Below are 6,021 nucleotides of genomic sequence, written 5' to 3'. Positions count from 1 at the left end.
GAGATTGATGCTCACATAAAAATAGCTAGAGTAACAGGCCTTGTTACTCTTTTTTATGCTCCTGAACAAAATCATAAACATTATGTTAATGTCTTCATCCATTCCTGAAATGGAGCAACTCTTTAATGAACATGTTGCATGAAACAAGTTCTGGTTGAAAGTGAAAAATGCTGATCATTGTGACTGAAATGGCAAAGGGAATTCAGGTCAGATGATTAATTATCCACGCTGGAGTTTGAACAAGATGCTGCTGTTCTTGTGATGTGTGTCACAGGATAGCTCATGATCAAAAGCTGTTGTAACCTGGACTTCAATTTTAAGCTTCCTTCTTTATATTTAGTCTCCACCTGGTACCAGGAGGGCACAGCAGCTCTGTTCCTTCTCAGAGCAAATGGTGCCATCTACTGAAGTACCAGAAGTAACTTTAGATGTTTACTATTTTTCTTGGATGTATCCTACCTAGGTATTGACTAAGCTTGACATTGCTTGGTTTCATGACCAAAGACACAAAGGTGTTTCTGGCTAAACAGTAACTCCAATCAAAATGGAAAAAAAATCTTCAGTAAAAGTGTAGGACAACTTTTTTTTTCCTGTTGTTCCCCCAAATCTCCACCCTCAGAATTAAAAATCAGAGATCAGATTAAAATCATGCATGATGCCAACATTTATAAGTGTCTGCAAATTTAGAAGTATCTAATTATCTCTGTAATATTCATCCATTCAAGAACAGAAAAGAAAGTAGAAAAAAGGAATTAAAATATTTTTCAAAAGCTACTAGTACAATAGCATTTGACTGACATTAGTAAACAAATTGAATGATTTTACAGAAGGAAAGGATCTAGATACAGGTATTTATTGAGTAGCAACCTCTGACAAATAATAAAGGGAAGAATCTTGAGTATATGTAATGTGATTAGGAGGAGATGAATATATTAAATTAAGATTTTTGAATGCAGCTGATGTCTTCAAGATGACCAAGAAAGTGCCTGGCAGTTATGGTAATACACTGATACAGAGCTGGGATGGAAAGGAATTTAAAACCCATAAACAATTTTCCTGCCAATCAAGATTACATTTTCCAGTGTGAACTGCTTCTGAATTAAGACTGAAAATTCCTCTATTATTCTAAAAATAAGGTTCACTAGAAATAGCACCAGGACTGTAAAAGAGGTGACAGATGTGCAATCAGAAAAATATGATAACAAGAATAATCTTTACAAAAATTGCAATTCCAGTTAGGAATAACAGAAGAAGTCTCCCTTTGTGTAAATGAAGACATCTTTATCATGATAATTTCTGTCTGTCAGAATCTACTGTCGAAAAATTAATACACTCCAGTAAATTCCATCTTTGTAACTGTAGCTTCCATATACACATTTGCATGAGTACCCTGCAGTGACAAGAATAGAATACAGGATAAAAAGTTACCAAAAATAGACTTGTCTAGTCACTGTCCAAATGCTACCCATCGCTTCTGGGAACAGAGGGTGGCGACAAGCAGGGGCTGTCAGTGCAGCAAGCATGACCCTTTCTGCTATTCTGGTGTGCTGCTTTCCTGCCTTTGTAGCTCTGCAGGTGAGAAGGAGTAGGTTGGAAGAACAACCACTTTCTGCAACATTAGCTGCTGTCAACTTTCTAAATTATCATTGAATAACATAATGTTCTTTGTCTGCATTTTGCCAGTGGGAGGGTGACTTATCACACAACCGTAATGGGATGAGCAGTGTTGATGGGACTGGAGATAAAATTTTTCTGCACATAAGAAGTTCTTATTTAATTCTTGTGTTATGTAGACCTACTATCTAATTTCTGCTGTGTGGAAAGGAATCAACCCTTTCCCAATTACAGATAAATATGGAATTGTATGATATTCCCATTTTCATGGTGCTTGTATACTTTTGCATGTGAATAAATTACAGACACATACATTAAAAGAAAAAAAAAATAATTAAACATCTCAACATACTAACAGTTCCAGAGTTGTGCATATCAATGCCAAGTTACAATCTTATCTCAAGCCAGAAGTCTGAGGTAGGTTGCAGCATGGCACAAAGGACAGAAGTGAGAAATGTTTTCAAAAGACTTGTCCATCTATCAAAATATGCTTTCAAATACTATCCTGGATACAGTGTCATAGTTATTAGATTATATTATGTTGCATTACCTTACCTGAAACCACATATGCAAACCTATAGTTATTTTTATAACTGGTGCTAATTATTATATCCTGCATTTCATACTACACACCATAATGTAATTACATTTATCAGACTGTACAGTATAAAATTTTATCCTGTCATAGACTTGATCTTGCAGCACAGGATACCTCTGCAAATGAAAATCATGAGAGGATTTTGTGTACACTGCATATGCTGCTCCTATGCACCTCTCTGTACTACACTTTAAAAAAATAAGCCAGGTGTTATCTTAGTGTGCCTCTTTCTAATGTAGCAGATCTGGAAAAATGTAAGAATAAGCACTTTTCCTTACATTTTTATTCAATATACTCACCAAGTACCAGAAGATAAATTAATGTATTTCAGTAACATAGGAAAAGAGACGTTAATACAAAGGCACAGAAAACAACCTCAGACAGCTTTAATCACAATTTATCTTCTCCTTTCCAGCATCGCCATATTCAGTGTCTGACATCTTCAGAAATTCAATTATTTTACCAGTTAGCCATAGTCCATAGCCAGATCCTTCAAAAATTATTTGAACTCACAAAAATTCTGCAAACGTCTTAAGGTAGATTCATATTGTTCTCTTTTACTGTCTTATTCACTATCAAAACTGGCAGTAGATGGGCTTTTCATTGTTTTCAGCCACTCTCAAGTAAGATTTTATCATCCAAAGATTTAGACAATAATACAACTTTATTTCTGTTTCCTTAGATTGTTATACGCTTTGCATACTGTGCTCCAGCCATGGTGGGGTGCGGAGTTGGGCCACGTGCGAAACAAATGATCCCATGCTTTTCTTTGCTCTTCCTTCAGCCATTATGAAGAAAGTTGGTTTATCAAACAGTCCTTTGACTGGACTTGAGAAAAACTGTATTCCATTTCTGACGCTGAATTTACATAACCTGTATTATGCCTGAATTTTAATTTTTTATTTTTTGTATTTTAAATGGTCAGGGTATTCCTGTGTGTCTTTGAACAGCTCCCATCACAATGGATTCAGGCTTGCAGTCTCTAAGGATTATTACGAAAATAAAAATAATAGACACATAAAAGATCATTTTTACACATACAACACATATAACAAATACATTTACAAGGTTACCTGAAAAAAGCCTGCAGAACACAGACTCCCTCAGATATCTTTTGCACTTACTACTTATTAAAGAGTCAAGATTAACAAAAACAAAAAGTTGTAGTTGTTGATAGTATTGATACACGAATACTTTTGTGCTTGACAATGAGCTTCAACATTCACAGCAGTTTGTCTCATCCCAAAACTAATTTGATTCTTTTATCTAGAGAAAATAACAAAAATAAAATAACCAATGAGGATGATATTTGCCAAATGAAGAAAAATAAAACTTGAGCATTACAAAGCTTCTCAAAAGATCGCACTAAGCATGGGAAATTAATAAAAATAGTAGAAGAAATTATGTTATACCATGTTCATTTTATGTCTCTACTTAACGTAAGCCTTGTTAGTAACTGATGTGCTGTCTTGCTCAACCCTCATTTATTTGGTACAGAAGTTTATGTGAAACAACTCAACTTTGGGGCAGGATGGAGAGGTACATGTGTGATTCAATTCTGTGACGCAGATGAAGACACCCTGAGAAACCTCTTTTTCTCTTTGGCTACCTTAAACTCATGGACTTTAAAAGTGAAAAACAGAGGCAGATGACTGAACTATTACCTGATTTTTGCTATTTAGATTGTTTAGCAGCTCAGGTGGCTAGGGTTTAAGGAACTCTGACAAGTCAAGTCACAGGGGCTGGAGGAATGCATATTTTTTTTATTCCAAATGGGTACTTATTTAGATGACAATCATATTTCTAAGAATAGATCAGCATGCTGGGATGCTTAATAACAGTAATTCTCAGATGTATGTGCAGGCTTGAGCTGTCAGACTGAGTTGTGACATAGTTTTCTCTGCGGGCCCCTGGGGGTGATCCTAAGGTTTTCAGTCTTCTTCTGAGGCACAGAACAGCAGTTCAGTGGGGAAGGAGGTCCCACACAGACAATTTGCGGTAATTACAGTAGGATGGACCGAGCATTGTAAAACTCAGTGCTGCCTAGTTGGCAGGTTAACAAGATAGAAATCTTTTTCCGTCTTTCCCAAACAAGAAAAATGGTACAGAATTCTGTTTGGTAATGCTAGTTCCTGCATTAGGACTCGAAAAGAAAGCCTGTGGTTCTGTACTCATTGAAAACGGGGCATGTGATAGTGAGATCACTGGCTGAAGATGTGCTGAAGATGTCCTAACTAGTAATATTAATGATCTACTTTTGACGTGCTGAGCTCAGCGTCACAGTACCTCATCAAGATGAAGGATTTGGGGGCACAAAACACCTAGAGCCCTAAAATTCCTCACCAAAAAAGCTTTTAAGTATTGATTTGAGCTTGAGAGTTCTTTTTTAAATTGACTGAAAACTGAAACCTCAATCTAATTTATAACAAAAAAAGGCATCTTTCAAGTTAGTTACCACATTTTCCAAGAGAAGAGCAGTTTGACATGGCATGACTGCATTTCTGGCATGATGAAGACTGTTGGCGTAAAACAACCAGCTGCCTTGTAGCGTATTACATCTTATATGGTAACATCAGAGCTCAAATTCTGAGTTTCTTTCTGCAGGAAATAACCACGTTAAAAACCCCAATTTTGTCCCAAATGAGAAAGAATTAACTATATTTCAAAATCTCCTTCAAAATATTTGTTTTCTTTTTTTTTGAAACATTAATCTGTGAAAACATCGTGTTTTGCCATCACAATAATTACCATCGCTTATTAATTCCATATTATAAAGTAAAAATGAATCATTTAAATCTTATGGAAATAGAATACATCAGCCTCCATTTAACTTAATGTTTTGATTATTTCACATAGACTCTCAAGTACATTAGTCCATTTTTGTAGAATGGCTTGATTTCCTAGATTAAAAATCTTTTGGTGGAAAACAGCTCCAGCAGAAAATGTTCAACATGATACAAGAAATACTTTATCTTATAAAATGTATTATTAAAGGAGTATGACCAGCTCATGACCTCTCAGGCCACAATCCCATTGTTACCCAGTTCTTAGGAAAACATCTGCAAGCCTTCCTCATCACGCATTCCAAGAAGTAGCTTGGTTCTGGGTAACCAAGCCACGGGGATGCCGGGTGGCACTTGGCAGTCAGGTCTGCTTGTGTACAAAGTAACTGCTGATCTGGTATTACCACAGCCTGACAGTCTCTGACCTATGGACAAGGAAAGGACGCAACACACGGGTGACAAACATCTGTCTTATCTCAATATGGGCTGAAAAGCTCATCGAGGGAAGGCTGTTTTCCCTCTTTGCCAGAGACTTCCAGACGGTGCCCGCATGGGCCGTCTAGCAGAAGGAAATTCAGTCTTTACATTCTCTGAGACCTCAGTGACAGCAGGGGAGAGACTTCTCTGTTGAACCGCAGATTTGATAACGTGATTTATCTCATCACGTTTGGAGCGCCCTTACGCATTACCACCATTTTCACACCTCAGTGGGCACCACCTCAGTCGAGTCCCTCGGTCTGCATCCTCAGGCTCCTGGGAAAAGTGACTGGTAGCAGTTCAATCAACTATAGCACTTCCCCAGTATTGATATGTCTAACCACAGCGTTTCAGGAAAAAAAAAAATAAATCAGAAGCACTTATTTTTAAAAAATATTTTAAAAAGAAGGTTATTACGTTTCTCCTCCAGACACCTCCCTGCAGAACCCGCCCTCGATTTACCGCTCCGGCCATCACCGACGGGCTGAGGGTCTTCCTCCCTCGGGGCTCGCCGGGGCAGGAGGGAGGGAGCCCACGGACCCCGCTCCG

Source organism: Athene cunicularia (genome assembly GCF_003259725.1).
Source record: "Athene cunicularia isolate RWA chromosome 2 unlocalized genomic scaffold, athCun1 chr2_part1, whole genome shotgun sequence".
NCBI lineage: Eukaryota > Metazoa > Chordata > Aves > Strigiformes > Strigidae > Athene > Athene cunicularia.
Note: the sequence above shows the minus strand (reverse complement) of the source record.